The sequence below is a fragment of the Papio anubis genome, chromosome 14 (genome assembly GCF_008728515.1).
Source record: "Papio anubis isolate 15944 chromosome 14, Panubis1.0, whole genome shotgun sequence".
Classification (NCBI taxonomy): domain Eukaryota; kingdom Metazoa; phylum Chordata; class Mammalia; order Primates; family Cercopithecidae; genus Papio; species Papio anubis.
The window spans coordinates 6156297-6175446 of NC_044989.1; the positions used below are offsets into that span (position 1 = coordinate 6156297).

The window sequence follows — 19150 nt, forward strand, 5'->3', positions numbered from 1 at the left end:
ATATTCATGAACCAAGGGTCTTAGCAGCCAAGCTAAGCACAGAATTACAGCAATTATCTGAATGATTTGCACGCACACAAAGCCAGCCTTAAGCAAAATCATTGAGGAGGCTGGAAGTCGACTGGCCCTCTGTCTGGCACCGCCCTGCTTCTTTTCAGTGTGCCCTGCGGGAGCTCATGTGCTCTGCCTGCCCAGGGAATCTTGGTGCCAACCTCCTCCACCCACCCTCCTCCCACCCACCCCAGTGACAGGTCTCATAGGACGTGAGCCTCTTCCTCCAAACTTAATTGTCTCCATTACTTCAGAGTTTAACTAGGTAACTAGCTGACTGGACAAGGCACCTAACAGATTAATGAATGTGGAGGAATGAGTCGGTCTTTCTTTTCTATCAATGTCTATCGTAGATATTTAGTTTTACTTAAAGACCTTTTGTTGTGAGATTCCTTAAGTCAATTTCAGGAACAGGAGGCTATAAATAGACTTTGTAAATAATTTACTAGATGATGAAGTGTGGTAAGAGCTTGGTGATGGACTCCAGCACCACAGAACCTGAAAGCAGGAAGGAACTTTATAGGCCATTTAGTTTGGTGTCCCCCACGTTGAGTTTTACATGAAGTTCGGAGATAATTGAGTAATAAACCATTCTATGACTGAAAAAACAGCATATCGTAAATTAAAAATCACTTATGGAAAGAGTATCTCAGAATCTCTATTATGATGTTGTGAATCTCTAAAAGGTGAATGTGGTGTTAATCACTTCCTAATTTTGAGTAGAGAGTCTTTGTCACAAAATAATAATTATTATCTTTAAATTTTTTTTTTTTTTTTTTTGAGATGGAGTCTCGTGCTGTCACACAGGCTGGAGTGCAATGGCTCACTCTCGGCTCACTGCAACCTCTGCCTTCTAGGTTTAAGAGATTCTCTTGCCTCAGCCTCCCGAGTAGTTGACATTACAGGTGCATGCCACCACACCCAGCTAATTCATATTTTTAGTAGAGACGGGGTTTCACCATGTTGGCCAGGCTGGTCTCGAACTCTTGACCTCATTATCCACCTGCCTTGGCCTCCCAAAGTGCTGGGATTACAGGTGTGAGCCACGGCGCCTGGCCTACATCTTTTATTCTATAGAACTTTATTTTGGAAATGCTGATCTCCACGCCTTTATTTTTCCGGTGATGAAACATTCCAGAAAAGGAAACTACCTGTTCAAGATTGTGACACACTCACTTCAGAGAGAGTTTAGACTGAACCAAGGTGTCCTTGCTGGACTTCCCGTCCCTCTATCCAGCCATCTTTCCTTTGAATGGATTTTATTTTTAAAGAGAGGTTTTAAAACCATAATTTAAAGTGAGTACTTGTACCAGAGACTACTAATTACACTCACAAATCCATTCTCTCCTACTGACGTGGTAGAGTATTTTCATCTGGGCACATGGTCATCACTTCTGAGCCATCTCATTGTTAGATGTGGTCCTGTGATTACATCATGACCAATGAGATGAGAAAGGAAATAACATTGTAATCTGGGGCCACTTTCTTAAGGGGAAAAAGTGCATTCTCCCTTTCCCTTGTCCTTCTGGCTGCTTCCCAGAATGAGGATCTAGTGCTAAGGGCCGGATCCAAATTGGGGCACATGTGTGGAGAACACAGAATAAAGGAAAAAACAAAAACAAAACTAAAGAAAAAACTGGCATCTGAACGGTTCGTGTGAACTGGCTCGTTCTGGCTGATTTTAACGAAATTGTATGTGAGAAAGATGAATCCAGGTTAAATCTAGTGGATATACATGCAGAGATTATTTTATTTTATTTTATTTTATTTTTATTTTATTTTATTTTATTTTACTTTAAGTTCTAGGGTATATATGCATGACGTGCAGGTTCGTTACATACATATACATGTGCCGTGTTGATTTGCTGCACCCATTAACTCGCCATTTACATTAGGTATTTCTCCTAATGCTATCCCTCCCCCATCCCCCCACTCCACGACAGGACCCCATGTGTGATATTCCCCGCCCTGTGTCCAAGTGTTCTCGTTGTTCAATTCCCACCTATGAGTGAGAATATGCGGTGTTTGGTTTTCTTTCCTTGCGATAGTTTGCTCAAAATGATGGTTTCCAGTTTCATGCATGTCCCTACAAAGGACATGAACTAACCCTTTTTCATGGCTGCATAGTATTCCATGGTGTATATGTGCCACATTTTCTTAATCCAGTCTGTCATTGATGGACATTTGGGTTGGTTCTAAGTCTTTGCTGTTGTGAATAGTGCCACAATAAACATATATGTGCATGTGTCTTTATGGTAGCATGATTTACAGTCCTTTGGGTATATATCCAGTAATGGGATCACTAGGTCAAATGGTATTTCTAGTTCTAGATTCTTGAGGAATCACCACACTGTCTTCCACAATGGTTGAACTAGTTTACACTCCCACGAATAGTATAAAAATGTTCCTATTTCTCCACATCCTCTTCAGCATCTGTTGTTTCCTGACTTTTTGATGATCGTCATTCTAACTGGTGTGAGATGGTATCTCATTGCGGTTTTGATTTGCATTTCTCTGACGCCCAGTGATGATGAACATTTTTTCATGTGTCTGTTGGCTGCATAAATGTCTTCTTTTGAGAAGTGTCTGTTCGTATCCTCTGCCCACTTTTTGATGGGGTTGTTTGATTTTTTTCTTGTAAATATGTTTAAGTTCTTTGTAGATTCTGGATATTAGCCCTTCATCAGATGGGTAAATGGCAAAAATTTTCTCCCATTCTGTAGGTTGCCTGTTCACTCTGATGGTAGTTTGTTTTTGTTTTTTTTTTTTGCTCTGCAGAAGCTCTTTAGTTTAATTAGATACCATTTGTCTATTGTGGCTTTTGTTGACATTGCTTTTGCTGTTTTAGTCATGAAGTCCTTGCCCATGCCTATGTCCTGAATGGTGTTGCCTAGGTTTTCTTCTAGGGTTTTTATGGTTTTAGGTCTAACATTTAAGTCTTTAATCCATCTTGAATTAATTTTTGTATAAGGTGTAAGGAAGGGATACAGTTTCAGCTTTCTACATATGGCTAGCCAGTTTTCCCAGCACCATTTATCAACTAGGGAATCCTTTCCCCATTTCTTGTTTTTGTCAGGTTTGTCAAAGATCAGATGGTTGTAGATGTGTGGTGGTATTTCTGAGGCCAATGTTCTTTTCCATTGGTCTATATCTCTGTTTTGGTAACAGTACCATGCTATTTTGGTTACTGTAGCCTTGTAGTGTAGTTTGAAGTCAGGTATCATGATGCCTCCAGCTTTGTTCCTTTTGCTTAGCATTGTCTTGGCAATGCGGGCTCCTTTTTTGTTTCATGTGAACTTTAAAGTAGTTTTTTCCAATTCTGTGAAGAAAGTCATTGGTAGCTTGATGGGGGTGGCATTGAATCTATAAATTACTTTGGGCTGTATGGCCATTTACACGAGATTCATCCTTCCTATCCACAAGCATGGAATGTTCTTCCATTTGTTTGTGTCCTCTTTTATTTCATTGAGCAGTGGTTTGTAATTCTCCTTGATGAGGTCCTTCACATCCCTTATATTCCTAGGTATTTTATTCTCTTTGCAGCAATTGTGAATGGGAGTTCACTCATGATTTGGCTCTCTGTTTGTCTGTTATTGGTGTATAGGAATGTTTGTGCTTTTTGCACATTGATTTTGTATCCTGAGACTTTGCTGAAGTTGCTTATCAGCTTAAGGAGATTTTGGGCTGAGACGATGGGGTTTTCTAAATATACAACCATGTCATCTGCAAACAGGGACAATTCGACTTCCTCTTTTCCTAATTGAATACCCTTTATTTCTTTCTCTTGCCTGATTGCCCTGGCCAGAACTTCCAACGCTATGTTTAATAGGAGTGGTGAGAGAGGGTACCCCTGTCTTGTGCCAGTTTTCAAAGGGAATGCTTCCAGTTTTTGCCCGTTCAGTATGATACTGGCTGTGGATTTGTCATAAATAGCTCTTACTATTTAGAAATACGTTCCATCAATACCCAGTTTATTGAGAGTTTTTGGTATGAAGGGCTGTTGAATTTTGTCAAAGACCTTTTCTGCATTTATTGAGATAATCATGTGGTTTTTGTCTTTGGTTCTGTTTATATGATGGATTACATTTATCGATTTGCTTGTGTTGAATCAGCCTTACTTCCCAGGGATGAAGACAACTTGATCTTGGTGGAAAAGCTTTTTGATGTGCTGCTGGATTCATTTTGCCAGTATTTTATTGAGAATTTTCGCATCGATGTTCATCAGGGATAGTGGTCTAAAATTATCTTTTTTTGTTGTGTCTCTGCCAGGCTTTGGTATCAGGATGATGCTGGCCTCATAAAATGAGTTAGGGAGGATTCCCTCTTTTCCTATTGATTGGAATAGTTTCAGAAGGAATGGTACCAGCTCCTCCTTGTACCTCTGGTAGGGTTCAGCTGTGAATCCATCTGGTCCTGGACTTTTTTTGGTTGGTAGGCTATTAATTATTGCCTCAATTTCAGAGCCTGTTATTGGTCTATTCGGGGGTTCAACTTCATCCTGGTTTAATCTTGGAAGGGTGTATGTGTCCGGGAATTTATCCATTTCTTCTAGATTTTCTACTTTATTTGCATAGAGGTGTTTATAGTATTCTCTGATACTTGTTTGTATTTCTGTGGGATCAGTGGTGATATTCCCTTTATCATTTTATATTGAGACTATCTGATTCTTCTCTCTTTTCTTCTTTATTAGTCTTGCTAGTGGTCTATCAATTTTGTTAATCTTTTCAAAAAACCAACTCCTGGATTCATTGATTTTTTGAAGGGCTTTTTGTGTATCTATCTCCTTCAGTTTTGCTCTGATCTTAGTTATTTCTTGCCTTCTGCTAGCTTTTGAATGTGTTTGCTCTCACTTCTATAGTTCTTTTAATTGTGATGTTAAGGTGTCAATTTTAGATCTTTCCTGCTTTCTCCCGTGGGCATTTAGTGCTATAAATTTCCCTCTACACATTGCTTTAAATGTGTCCCAGAGATTCTGGTATGTTGCATCTTTGATCTCATTGGTTTCAAAGAACATCTTTATTTCTGCCTTCATTTAGTTATTTACCCAGTAGTCATTCAGGAGCAGGTCATTCAGTTTCCATGAAGTGCAGTTTTGAGTGAGTTTCTTAATCCTGAGTTCTAATTTGATTGCACTGTGGTCTGAGAGACAGTTGTTGTGATTTCTGTTCTTTTACATTTGCTGAGGAGTGCTTTACTTCCAACTATGTGCTCCATTTTTGAATAAGTGTAATGTGGTGCTGAGAAGAATATATTCTGTTGATTTGGGGAGAAGAGTTCTGTAGATGTCTATTAGGTCTGCTTGGTGCAGAGCTGAGTTCAAATCCTGGATATCCTTGCTAACCTTCTGTCTCATCTGTCTGTCTAATATTGACAGTGGGGTATTAACATCTCCTGTTGTTATTGTGTGGGAGTCTAAGTCTCTTTGTAGGTCTCTAAGGACTTGCTGTATGAATCTGGGTGCTCCTGTATTGAGTGCATATATATTTAGGATAGTTAGCTCTTCTTGTTGAATTGATCCCTTTACCATTATATAGTGCCCTTTGTCTCTTTTGATCTTTGTTGGTTTAAAGTCTGTTTTATCAGAGACTAGGATTGCAACCCCTGCTTTTTTTTTTTTTTCTTTCCATTTGCTTGGTAGATCTTCCTCCATTCCTTTATTTTGAAGCTATGTGTGTCTCTGCACATGAGCTGTGTCTCCTGAATACAGCACACTGATGGGTCTTGACTCTTTATCCAATTTGCCAGTCTGTGTCTTTTATTGGGGAATTTAGCCCATTTACACTTAAGATTAATATTGTTATATGTGAATTTGATCCTATCATTATGATGTTAGCTGGTTATTTTGCCCATTAGTTGATGCAGTATCTTCCTAGCATTGATGGTCTTTACAATTTGGTATGTTTTTGCAGTGGCTGGTACCAGTTGTTCCTTTCCATGTTTAGTGCTTCCTTCAGGAGCTCTTGCAAGGAAGGCCTGGTGGTGACAAAATCTCTCAGCATTTGCTTTTCTGTAAAAGATTTTATTTCTCCTTCACTTATGAGGTTTAGTTTGGCTGGATATGAAATTCTGGGTTGAAAATTCTTTTCTTTAAGAATGTTGAATATTGGTCCCCACTCTCTTCTGGCTTGTAGAGTTTCTGCTAAGAGACCTGTTGTTAGTCTGATGGGCTTCCCTTTGTGGGTAACCTGACCTTTCTCTCTGGCTGCCCTTAACATTTTTTCCTTTGTTTCAACCTTGGTGAATCTGACAATTATGTGTCTTGGGGTTGCTCTCCTCAAGCAGTATCTTTGTGGTGTTCTCTGTATTTCCTGAAATTGAACGTCAGCCTGCCTTGCTAGGTTGGGGAAGTTCTCCTGGATAATATTCTGAACAGTGTTTTCCAGCTTGATTCCATTCTTTCTGTCACTTTCAGATATACCAGTCAAACGTAGATTTGGTTGTTTCACATAGTCCCATATTTATTGGAGGCTTTGTTTGTTTCTTTCTCCTCTTTTTTCTCTAAATTTCTCTTCTCACTTCATTTCATTAATTTAATCTTCAGTCACTGATACCCTTTCTTCTACTTGATCAAATAGGCTACTGAAGCTTGTGCACATATCATGTAGTTCTTGTGCCATGGTTTTCAGCTCCATCAGGTCATTTACAGTCTTCTCTACACTGTTTATTCTAGTTAGCCATTTGTCTAATCTTTTTTCAAGATTTTTAGCTTCCTTGTGATGGGTTCAAATATTCTCCTTTAGCTCGAAGTTTGTTATTACTGACTTTCTGAAGCCTACTTCTGTCAACTCGTCAAAGTCATTCTCTGTCCAGCTTTGTTCCATTGCTGGTGAGGAGCTGTGTTCCTTTGGAGGAGAAAGGGCACTCTGGTTTTTAGAATTTTCAGCTTTTCTGCTCTGGTTTCTCCCCATCTTTGTGATTTTATCTACCTTTGGTCTTCGATGATGGTGACCTACAGATGGGGTTTTGGTGTGGACATCCTTTTTGTTGATGTTGATGCTATTCCTTTCTGTTTGTTAGTTTTCTTTCTAACAGTCAGGTCCCTCAGCTGTAGGTCCATTGGAGTTTACTGGAGGTCCAATTCAGACCCTGTTTGCCTGGGTATCACCAGCAGAGGCTGCAGAACAGCAAATATTGCAGAACAGCAAATATTGCTGCCTGATCCTTCCTTCCACTGGAAGCTTCCTCTCAGAGGGACACTTGCCTGTATGAGGCGTCAGTCCATCCCTACTGGGAGGTGTCTCCAACTTAGGCTACACAAGGGTCAGAGACCGACTTGAGGTGGAAGTCGGTCTGTTCTCAGAGCTTAGACACCATGCTGGGAGAACCACTGCTCTCTTCAGAGCTGTCAGACAGGGACGTTTCACACATAGAGATTTTTTAAAAATGGAGAAAACATTGAAAAGTTTTCTGTGATAACCTGTTGTTTCACATGGTCCCAAGCTAACCATGATCACTGAGTTATAAGAGTTGAGGTAGGCAGAATCAGAGACCATCACAGAAGACAAAGCAGTCTGTGGACTCAAGAATTGCAGTTATATAGAGCAATAGGTTTTGATTACAATTACTTACACATTGGAACTGCCAGAAGGACACTTCCAGAAGCTTACAATGCATGGTCGAATTGTGCCCATCCCACCAATTTTATTTTTATATATATATATAGTTATTTAATTATATATATAATTAAATAATATAAATAAATATTTTATTTATATATATTTTTTAGTTATTTAATTTTTTTTTATATATATATATAAAAATTGGTGGGAAGGGCACAATTCAACCATGCATTGCATATGTGTGTGTGTGTGTGTGTGTGTGTGTGTGTGTGTATGTCCTAATCCCCAGTATCTCAGAATGTGACCATAAATGGGTTTATGCAGATAAAATTAGTTAAGATGAGATTATACCTGTGTAAAACAGACACCTAATCCAATATGACAGGGGTGCCTATGAAAGGAGGATATTTGACACCGATCACAGACCCACACAGGGGGAGACTGCCCTGAGAAGATTGGAAAGAGGTTACCACCAACCAAGGACAGGTTACCACAAACCAGGAGAGAGGCCCAGAAGACATCCTTCCCCAACACCTTCACAGGGAGCACAGCCCTGGAGACACCCCGGTCTTCAACTTCTGACCTCCAGAAATGTGAGATGATCAATTTCTGTTGCTTTAAGCCAGAAATTTGGAGGTAGTTTGGTATAGGAGCTTTAGAAAACGCACACATCTGCTAAATTTTTGAGAAAATCGTATGTTAAAGAAATTACAGCCCAATTTTGAAAAGCCTGTGAGTATTTGGCCCTAATGTCACCTCCAAGCCTTTGTGTAACAGCAGTGGACAGGGAAGTCCATGCAGTCACTCAACAGAGCATCCTCTCCAAGCAGAAGAAAACAGATAGTGAGGAACTTCCCCAAAGGAAAGGCTGGGGCCACAGAGGATAAGAGTGGGTCAGCTCCTTCCAGAGAAGTCCTGGCAGCTGGCAGATGAGTTCCATGAAGAGCTTCCTGCACTGTGTGGTCAGGGATGTCTTACAAGGGTTAGGGTGTTAGGCAGTTCTTGTGGTTGCTCTAAAGAAATACCTGAGACTGGGTAATTTATAAAAAAAAATAAGGGGAGGTTTTATTGGCTCACGGTTCTTTAGGTTGCACAGGAAGCTTGGCACCAGCATCTGCTCAGCTTCTGGGGAGGCGTCGGGAAGCTACAATCATAGCAGGAGGTGAAGGAGGAGTAGGAATGTCACCTGGAGAGAGGGAGAAGGGGGAGAGGTGCCACACACTTTTTAACAACCAGATCTCATAAGAAGTCACTCACTATGGCAAGGACAGCACCAAGCCATGAGGGATCCAATCCCATGACCCAAACACCCCCCACCAGGCCTCACCACAAACATTGGAAATTACATCTCAACATGATATTTGGGTGGGACAAATATCCAAACCACATCAGTGGCCATAAACTCAAGGTTTGGCATCTACGACTGATTGGACACCAAAAATTAAAGGACTTATCAGAACCAGTCTTATAAGGCAGGTGTGGTTCCTTGCTATGAAAAGTGCCTATTATGTGTTTTTTCAAACTTCTCTTTTGTAAACGATACTTTATAGAGTGGCTGTCCCTTTGCTCACATGTCAGATGTGCTTGGAGATCAGGGTGTGAACAGTTTATTACTTATAGCTTAGTTTGTAGCTGCTGAGCTGTGAGAAGTCACATTCACATTTGAAGCCAAGGGCTGCCCATCAACCAGAGATCCTGGAATTGGTTGTCGAGGAAATAACTGAGTGACTGAGATAATGGGTATGTACTGAGTGGAAGTGTGAATACAGACATTTGGGTGACCAAAGGAGTAGAGCATGGTAGGCACTTCACGTAGTTTCCTGAAATCCATCTAAATAAATAAAGGATTCCATTTAAGGGCTCAATATGGCTGTGTGACTTAATTCTGGACAATGGGACATAAGCAGAAGAAACATATGGAGCTTCCAGATCCTTCCCTCCTTTATGTATTTCCCATACTGTTCACTGCCCTACGAATAGGCTGGAAAATGCTGACTCAGTCAGCTTGTAGGATGAAATAGAAATCAAGTGTGGAGACTGGCAAATCAACACAAAATAAAACATTCTCTTCCAAAGCAACATTTCAGGGGAGAGAAGATGTCAAGTGGCTCAGAGAGGTTGAACAAATTGTCCAAGGGCAACCAGCAGAGTCATACCCCAAGGTTGGTCTCAGTTTTTCTTCTCTTATTGATTCTCTTTTCACTACACAAACCAGCCACTCAATATAAAAGTCAACAACTACTAAAAGAACATTTAAGTGTGTATGCTAACATTCAAGTATAGTGGTCTTTGAGATAAAATATAGGTAGACATATGTATGAGTCAGGGTTCTCTAGAGGGACAGAACTAATTATATAAATAAAGGGGAGTTTATTAAGTATTAACTCACACAATCACAAGGTTCCACAATAGGCCATCTGCAAGCTGAGGAGCAAGGAGAGTCAGGCTAAGTTCCAAAACTGAAGAACTCGGAATCCAATGCTTGATTGCAGGAGGCATCCAGCACAGGTGAAAGATGGAAACTGGGAGGTTGGCCAGTCTCATCTTTTCACATTTTTCTGCCTTCTTTGTATTCTAGCTGTGCTGGCAGCTGATTAGATGGTACCCACCCAGATTAAGGGTGGGTCTACCTTTCCCAGCCCACTGACTCAAATGTGAATCTCTTTTGCCAGCACCCTCACAGACACACTTAGGATCAATACTTTGCATCCTTCAATCCAATCAAGTTAACACTCAGTATTAACCATCACAACATATGACTGGCTAGAGGTTGCTGTTTTTTTAACATACAGAAAATGTATACACATCAATATAGAAAACACTAGGTAAATATTAGTAGAAAATAAACATACCCAAGTAGAAAATTAATAAAGAAGAAATACAAATAATCACTAAATCTATGAAAATACAAAAATCCATAAACACAAAGATATATTAATTTTATTGCTTATTATATTGGCAAATGAATCGGAAATCATCTAAATGTCACAAAAGCAATAGTTAAATAATTTCTGATTCGTGGATGAATGAAGCAATATTTAACCATTAAAGTTAGGATTTTAAAGTTAAACTAATAGCATGGAGAATCATTTATTTTACAGTTTTAAATGAAGAAGCTGAAAAACGATATGGGTTGAGTATGATATGAAGCATCTTTTCTTTTTTTTTTTTTAGAACTGGAGTTTCGCTCATGTTGCCCAGGCTGGAGTGCAGTGGCGCGATCTCAGCTCACCGCAGCCTCTGCCTCCCGGGTTCAAGCGATTCTCCTGCCTCAGCCTCCTGAGTAGCTGGGATTACAGGCATGTGCCACCACACCGGGCTAATTTTGTATTTTTAGTAGAGACGGGATTTCTCCATGTTGGTCAGGCTGGTCTCAAACTCCTGACCTCAGATGAACTGCCCACCTTGGCCTCCCAGATATGAAGCATTTTTAAACATCATGGAATAAAAGACCTGAAGGAAAATGTTCCAAATATTTTAGGTCTCTTGATGGTGTTCTTTAAAGAAGTTTTTATTTACACTTGTCTGTGCTTTCCTACATTGGCTGTAGTAATACATAATAGATTTGTAGCCGGAAAAACAATGTTTGAACTCACAAATACCTCCAAATTCAGAGCAAAGGGCATGTCACCCTGACACCTGGCGTTTTCACAATGTCTCCCATATGCTTTTCTCAGACATGTGGCTGCCTCTTCCAGAACTTCCACTCCCGTGATAATCGTACAATATTTGACTTCCACTCCCCTGCTAATTGTACTATACCTAATCCTCACACACTCTGATCTGGCCATTTTCTCTTCAGTACCTGACTTATCTTCCCTCCTCCTCCACTGAGCCAAACACTTAAAGGCTCAAGGTTGCTGGGAAGGAAAAGGATCCTGTTACGTATGGAAGACACACGCTAATAGTGCCAGCAGTGTGGAGTGGGGACCAGTGGCCCTCAGCAAGCTGGCTATAGACAGTTCTCAAGGCAGTAAGTAAAGAAGCAGAATTGGCAGAGTAATGTTCGGCTTCTTGAGTATAATGAGCATGATGGTGACGACGTTGTTGATGATAACGATGATGATGATGACAGGGCTTGTATTTTGTCAGTGGTGTTCAAAGTTTTAATTTGCTAATATTTTACTGTGATTGTATTTTACAAAAGTAACTTCCATACAGATTGGAAATAAAAATAATAATAAACAAAAAAAAAACTAAAACATACAAGCATCTGGTTCGTCACCACAGATTCTCTGAGAAGCACAGTGTGAGAGCTGCGTCCTTGTGGGCACAGAGGCAGTGAGTTCTTGTGATCAGATCCTGGGTTGCTGCAGAGGGAATGCCAGCAAAGGAGGGATGGAGAAACAAGTAGAAGGTAGCTTTCTCCCAGGATCACCTGGGAGAAAGAGAAAAGGAATTCTGAATGGTGACTCCTGCGTGTTCAGAAAAATCCATCAGAATAAAAGCCCATCAGTGACCAAGGGGATCTTTATCCTGGCTTGTCCAATCATGTCTTTGTAAAACTGCTCTCTGCCCTTGCTGTGAAACAGTGAAGTGAAGACCCAGATGTGCCGGGAGATCAGGTTACCCTTCTCAGAGTACCCTCCCACTCGCTATACACATCACGGAAGAGTGATACCGGATGTCATTTGGGGGAAAATGCATGAACGAGTTTACAGTTGTGGCCTTAGGGCACTGGCAGAGTAGGTGTTCCCCAAACATTTGTTAAAGAGAATCTTGTGTTTTTGTAAAAACAAGAAAAACCACCACTCTCAATGTGCCCACCTCAATTTCCTTGCACTGCATAAGGGTTCAGCTAAAATAGAAGGATAATGTTTCCAAACTAGACTAAGGAAGCTGATAAATTTGATCTTGGTGAACAAGAGGGAAATCTTCAGTTCTTACAATAGAATCTTCTTCCAGGCCCCGGGATTGGAGTAATCCCCATGCTTTGTCACAGGATTAGATGTGAAATCACATCATTTGCTTCCTTCAAAGTTTCCAAGCATCTTAGTTCTCACTTTTATTACCTGCTCTTATCAATCAAGAACTACTACAATGCTTTTCACATTTTTCTTTCATGCTGTGACTTTATTTAAAACAGGGAACTTTTTGTACACCTGGAAACTGTCTAGCAAAGGATAGACACTTCAGAAGACACACACACACAAGTTGGGTAGTAGTGGCTCTGATTTCTAGAAATACAAAGAAAACTGTACTCACAAAGAGATCCTTATAGCTGGTTCCTTCCATTCATGAGAGGATAAAGTTAATGAGCCCAAGGTCAGGGGATCAATCACCATATGAACCACTTAAGTCTGGGCTGGGGCAGAACTTTGTCCCCTAGCAAAAAGCTGCACCCTGTCATCACCATCTTGTAAATGTCAGGCACCAGTCGCAAATGGAACTAGAACAGAAAATGTGGACAGTGTCAAAGTTTCCAACCAACGACTGCAAAACAACTAGAAAATTATAACCATCATCATCACACTTCCTCACAATTATAAGCTGTTCTGACATGTAAAATATGTTTGTACATATTTCTTTATTCACTTTCAAATATTGTTGATCCCATCGGCCACCTAAGGAAGTAAGTGATGTGCTGTTTAATTTTAGAGATGAAGAAATCGAGACAAAAAATGTTACTCAAGCAATGAGTGGCAGATCCAGGACTCCAGCCTGATGTTGACAAATACTGCCTGAAAACCAAAATTTAGTAACGGGGAAAAGGTGAAATTTTCTTTGTACATAAAAGAAGATCTTTTCTCTTTCGTACAGTTTTACCAAAGGCAAGGGTATACCATTATCACAGAACTTAAGAGTAAAATAAAGTTGATATAAGTCCTTCGCACTAGGTGAACATTGTCTCAGGAAGTGATTGACTGGGAGGGTTGTAGCTCTGGGCTTAGAAGGAATGTGAATTCTGCTTTTCCAAAAGCAGATAAGAGCATCTGTGACTCCTCTGCTTGGCATCACAGAACCTCAGGGCCTGAAAGAGAAGGACCTGGAGACGTCATCCTTCTTAGCTGCTTCTCCCCGTAGAAGAAATGAGAGTTCCGTTTCTAATATCCCGGTTCTCTGGAAGCCGACTTTGAGCCAGGGTTTGGCATAAAGATATTTATTAGGGATCAACATCTGTGGGAAGAAGCAGGAAGGAACAGAACCGGCCTGGGAAAAAGGCAACACCATTGTGCAGGCTGAAAGGAGCCATGGCCAGTTCCACAGGAGCTCCAGAAAGGAATATTGCCCATGGCAAAGGTCCCATTGTGCAGAATGTCTGGGCCTTTACCCCAACCTTGTTCTCCTGGCCTCGGGTTGCCCTGGGAAAGTTGTAACCCCAGGCCAGGTGGCTCTCCTCAGCTGGGGGCAGAACTTACAGGAGCAGAGAGCTGGGGGCCTTGGGCTGACCCCCACTACTGGGCATGGTAGCAGGCCCTCCCTAGGGGTGGGATCTAGACAGTGTGTCTATAGGTCTCATTGGATCCACCCCATTGGTGAGGGATGACAGAGGTACACAGCAAGGAAATATCCAAATTCATCTAGGAATGGCCCATAAATACCGAACTAACTTAATTCACAGAAAGATAAAATCTAGATATAGAACCCCAGAGTAACAAACAAGAATAGTCATGAAGATTTAGTAGCCTCAGACGGAAGGCCAGGAAATCAGAGCTGCAGCCAAGCCTTCTTGACTACGGTAGCCAGAAAGAGGTGCCACATGGACACTCCCAGCTTATTCTCAGTACAAAGATAGAAACATATTTGTGAAAATAAGCCTAATTTCTAAGCCTAGCTTTCACTGGGGCAAAACTGTCAATACACTTCCTGCTGTAATTGGGACTGTCTAGGAACACAGGGGCTAAATCTCATAATGGAAGACCTAGATCAAACTTGTCCAACCTGTAGCCCCGAATAGCTTGGAATGTGGCCTAACACAAATCTGTAAACTTTCTTAAAACATTATGAGACTCTCTCTCTCTTTTTTTTTTTTTTTTGAAAGAGTCTTGCTCTGTGGCCAGGCTAGAGTGCAGTGGCACCATCTCAGCTCACTGCAACCTCCATCTCCTGGGTTTAAGCAATTCCCCTGCCTCAGCCTCCCAAGTACCTGGGATTACAGGCACGTGCCACCACACCCAGCTAATTGTGTGTATTTTAGTAGAGACAGGGTTTCACCCTGTTGGCCAAGATGGTCTTGATGTCCTGACTTCGTGATGCTCCCACCTCGGCCTCTCAAAGTGTTGGGATTACAGGCGTGAGCCACCATGCCCGGCCACATTATGAGAATCTTTTGCAATTTTTTTTTTTAGCTTATCAGCTATTGTTAGTGGTGGTGTATTTTATGTGTGGCTCAAGGCAATTCTTCGTCTTCCAACGTGGCCCAGGGAAGCCAAAAGATTGGACACCCCTGGCCTACATGATAGAACCTGGAGAACACCAACCCAAAGTGGAACCTGATGTTTTCTCTAAACCAGCAGAGAAGACCACTATCACATTCTCCTGCTGGATGTAAAGCTTCCTGACTTCACCATACACATTCATGGTATATTTTATCTTTCAATGAAATAACAAATTACATTTTTCCTACTGTACAAAAGAGAATTACATCAAGTTCTAGATGTGTATTTATTACAAGGTTATTTTTCACAGATTGCAACAAGTAGAGTGTGCAATGCTTGGTAAGTTTCTGTGAGAGACCTCTGCCCATTGTGACATCAGCTTGCTATTTAATGTCATTTATAAAGAAAAAGTAGAATCCACCCATTGAACACACACAAAATAAGGTCACCATACTGAGCTTCACTACAGTCTAATTTTCCCTTATTATGATCTCTATCATTTCTGTCCTCAGAGAAATTGCAAATGTGCTCGAAATTTCCTCCATCCCCTTCATTAAAACCATGCCACGCTGGGGAAAATCCCAGGCCCACTATTCTAGCCACTGATTAAGGAAGCAGAGCATCTAGATTATCTAGGTTTTGTGAGAATTCACTTCACTAGCACAAAGAGGACTGGAAACACACAAATGTAAAAGCCGACATCGAGGTGAGAAAAGGTCAATGCATCTCTACATTGTTTCAAGCAAAAGATAAACGGTCAAAGAAATAACCCCTTTAACAGGTCTCTTGGTTTCTTTGGATCCTGAAATTTCAACACTTTTCTAATTTGAAAAAAAGATACGTAAATTTACGCCTACTTTATACTAATGGGTCACCCTTGGTTTTGTAATCATGTACAAATCCATACAGCACAGGCAAACAGAAAATGTGCTGTCATGGCATGGCCACTCATCAGATGCCCTTCAAAATGCATCAGTTCACTTGGTCGGTGTCCTTGAAAAAGGATTTCATTTCAGTTGTTCCAATTCTCTATTAATCAAACTTTCGATTCTTGTTTACATTTTAAGTAAAATTTTTCTACAGAAAACCCATATGCCAACAGCCTGATACACACATACTGTTCATCCAGGTTATTTATATTCAGCTAACAGATAGACAGTACCTTCTATGAACTAAGTACCATGACAAGAGCTTTACAGGCATCAGTATGAGGACTCACCAATGAGACCTCATTTTGGAACAAATAAAAAAAATGAAGATGAACGTGCCTCATGAAATCTTAGTTCATTGTGATACCTCCTTATTTGTACACAAGAGGCTTAGATCATAACAATACATGTTGGTCTGTGTTTTTACTAGTCTCAGAAATACCTTCTTGCATTGTAGAATCCTACAGTTCTCTTCTGTTTGCAGTCCTCTCCCTTTGCCATAACAACTGCCAGCACATGTGGTTGCCATGGCAAGCAGAGGAGGCATTATTAAGAAAGATAAGAGCTAAGACCTTACCTTATAATTCAACCTTGGTAGTTTATTTTTTCTCTTGAGTTCTTCATATTTTATGACCTACTTCATTTGCCCATGAACTCCAAATGCTTTCCAGATGCATCTGGACTTTATCAGATAACTGGGCAACAAAGGTACTCTTGGCTTTTTCCTGGTATTCAGCAGCAAAAGAGAAAACAAGCACCAATACTACAGAATCTCCAGGCCAACTATGAAAATGGCATGTAAAATTATTGTAAGACAAAAGAGTTAGATATTTAGCACAACCGGCTCTCTAAAAGGTTAGAAAAGAGTTTAAGAATGGAAAAACAAATAAGAAAACTACAAGTATTAATAAAGATTTAACTCCAGACTTAAATAAGGAATTCCAAATTGCTCCCCAAATTCCAATGAAAAGCACTCTGACCATTTGAATATGTCAGTTGTCAGCTCTTTTAATGAAATAAAATAGCAACCATACAGCAAGGCTGGTACTGCAGCATCCGCCTTACCGGTAAAAAAACTGCAGTTCAGAATCATCAAATTCCTTGCCCAGGATTGTCCCATGTAACAAACAACAGATGCAGCTCTTTTGACCTCGAGTCTGGCACACTTCACAGCATTTTATGCTGCCTCAGCAGTATTTTTCTTCATAGATTAATTATTTCCATTTGGTACAAGGTGGTCTTTTGCCAGTTTGAATGGCATGAACAATATTTTCTGTTGCAAAACCGTCCCTGGGGAGGCTTCCTCAATGTGGAGCTGTGATATTGCACTCCCCATCCACGCTCCTCTGAGTGCAGCCCGAAGGCACCCTTAGCCTTGCACATTTCCCTGAAAGTGAGAAGTTGTTCTTAGGTTTCCTGCACATCATAAACACCTGTGAAGGTCTGAAAATGGCGACTTCTTAGTCTTAACCTCTGAGATTGAAATTTAATTGGTCCAGAGTGTAACTTGGGCCTCAGGCTCCTTAAAAGCTCACCAGGTAATTTTGTTATGAGGCAAAGTTATAGAACCACAGATCTAAAACTTTAAAGAAACCTTCGGTTGTGTAATAGGTACCTTTATAGTGAGCAATGCATTAGAATCACTTGGACAGACAGTAAAATACATATTTCCAGGTCCTATCCTGGAAATACAAGGGTTGGAATCATGGGTAGAAATCCCATGATTCTGATGTAGTCAACAGTTGGCATTTTGCAAACTGCTGAGTTTAGACGCCTAGAACATGGACAGATTAGACAAATGGGCTATTGCAAACTTTGGGAATCACCGGAATCCTCTTTTAACTATCAGACCCTCTAAGGAGGCTTATTTCTGAAACGTAGCACCAATTATACATCATTCAGTCATCATGATTTAGCAGCTCTTACAGAAAGAAAACACACGGAATGCCCACCTGACTGTGTGATGAGAAATGTCCTGTTACGGCAGCTGCCAGGCTGTGAAGCCTGGGTTCGTTCAACTCTGGAAATCTGAAACAGAAGATAATAATTACATTTAAAAAAATCCACATGAGTGCCATTCAGGACATAGGTATGGGCAAAGGCTTCATGACTAAAATAGCAAAAGCAATGGCAACAAAAGCCAAAATTGACAAGCAGGATCTAATGAAACGAAAGAGCTTCTGCACAGCAAAAGAAACTATCATCAGAGTGAACAGGCAACCTACAGAATGGGAGAAAATTTTTGCAACCTACCCATCTGACAAAGGGTTAATATCCAGGATCTGCAAAGAACTTAAACACATGTACAAGAAAAAAACAACCTCATTGAAAAGTGGTCAAAGGATATGAATAGATACTTCTCAAAAGAAGACATTTATGCAGCCAACAAACATATGAAAAAAAGCTCATCCTCACTGGTCATTAGAGAAATGCAAATCAAAACCACAATGAGATACCATCTGATGCCAGTTAGAATTGAGATCATTAAAAAGTCAGGAAACAACAGATGCTGGAGAGGATGTGGTGAAGTAGGAACGCTTTTACACTGTTGGTGGGAGTGTAAATTAGTTCAACCATTTTGGAGACAGTGTGGTGATTCCTCAGGAATCTAGAACCAGAAATACCATTTGACCCAGCAATCCCATTACTGGGCATAGATATACCCAAAAGATTATAAATTATTCTACTATAAAGACAAATACACACACACGTTTATTGCAGCACTGTTCATGATAGCAAAGACTTGGAACCAACTGAAATGCCAATTAATGATAGTCTAGATAAAGAAAATGTGGCACATATACACCATGGGATACTACACAGCCATAAAAAAGGATGAGTTCTTGTCCTTTGGAGTGACATGGATGAAGCTGGAAACCATCATTCTGAGCAAACTAATACAAGAACAGAAAACCAAACACTATATGTTCTCACTCATAAGTGGGAGTCGAACTATGAGAATACATGAATTTAGGGAGGGGAACACCACACACTGGGGCCTGTCAGGGGGTAGGGAGTAAGGGGAGGAGGGATAGCATTAGGAGAAATGCCTAATGTAAATGACAGGTTGATGGATGCAGCAAACCACCATGACACATGTATACATATGTAACAAACCTGCACGTTCTGCAAACGTATCCCAGAACTTAAATAATTTTTTAAAAATCCACATTAGCCAGGCACGATGGCTCACACTTGTAGTCCCAGCTACTTGAGAGGCTGAAGCAGGGGGATCACTTGAACCCAAGAGTTCAAGGCTACAGTGAGCTGCCATCATGCCACTGCACTCCAG

General features: G+C 40.6%; 1 long non-coding RNA gene across 1 annotated transcript in view; it reads right to left on the reverse strand.

Annotated features, from left to right (window-relative positions):
• LOC110741006 overlaps positions 1–17960 on the reverse strand; it is a 42777-nt gene extending 24817 nt beyond the window's left edge. Inside the window, exons 1-3 of the long non-coding RNA XR_002516488.2 lie at positions 16301–17960; positions 12816–12999; positions 8688–8796 (exon numbers count right to left, since the gene is read on the reverse strand). This is a non-coding gene — a long non-coding RNA (uncharacterized LOC110741006). The remainder of the gene's footprint in view (positions 1–8687; positions 8797–12815; positions 13000–16300) is intronic.
• Positions 17961–19150: the final 1190 nt, after the last annotated feature.